We start from the raw sequence: 1,088 nt of genomic DNA on the forward strand, positions 1-1,088 counted from the left end.
TTCAGTTTGAGTATGTCATGTTGTTAACACTGGCTTGTGAAACCTGTATTAGTTCGGTGGTTACACTGACTTTTCTTTGGTTTTACATCGCCAATTTATTACGTCATAAAAATCCACGAATACATTCTTATATTTGCAGTGCGCCGTAATAAAACAGATATCAAGAAGCAGTATAGCTCTGGAAATAACAGGGCGACATTTATGAGTCTTATGTAAGTACCATTATTATTATGCTTAGTATGAACCTAGTCACATTGTATCTGGCAGTCGGAGCAAAGAGCTACCTGAATAAAATACTGAAACCTATGGCATAGAAGTTGTTGTAGGGCTTTGCACCATGGTGTAACAAGTACATACAAACAATCTGCATGTAAGTATCACCAGAATAAACTGAAATAAAATAAATATATCTGCGGAAAGTACAGAACATTTTGTAATATCAAAGGACTTTTCAATTCAGCAACATTATAAAAGTTTAAACGTTTGTTTGTTTGTGTTAACAAGAACGCATGTAGTATTACAACCGACAACACAAGATATACGTACTCACTATAAACCTTGTGCTAATGGCTAAGGAAGAAACTGTGCTACAGGGCATGATTGATAGACTAATTGAAATTGGAAGGTGCTATGGCATGGAAATGAATGTGGAGAAAACAAAAGTAATGAAAATTTCGAGACAACCAACCCCAGTCACAATAAAGATAGACCAAAAACAACTGGAGAATGTGAAATGTTTTAAATATTTGGGTAGCTTGTTAACAGATGATGGAAGGTGTACTTGTGAAATTAAATCCAGGATTGCCATGGCAAAAGCTGCATTTAGCAAGAAGAAGAATCTTTTTACCAGCAAATTGGACTTAAATTTGAGGAAGAAACTAGTGAAATGCTACATTTGGAGCATAGCTCTGTATGGGGCTGAAACATGGACACTTAGGGCAGTAGATCAGAAACATCTGGAAAGTTTCGAAATGTGGTGTTGGAGAAGGATGGAGAAGATCAGTTGGACCGATTATGTGAGAAATGAAGAAGTGTTAATTAGAGTCAGTGAGCAGAGGAATATCCTACACGAAATAAGAAAACGGAAG

Source organism: Cryptotermes secundus, unplaced genomic scaffold (genome assembly GCF_002891405.2).
Source record: "Cryptotermes secundus unplaced genomic scaffold, Csec_1.0 scaffold468, whole genome shotgun sequence".
Classification (NCBI taxonomy): Eukaryota; Metazoa; Arthropoda; class Insecta; order Blattodea; family Kalotermitidae; genus Cryptotermes; species Cryptotermes secundus.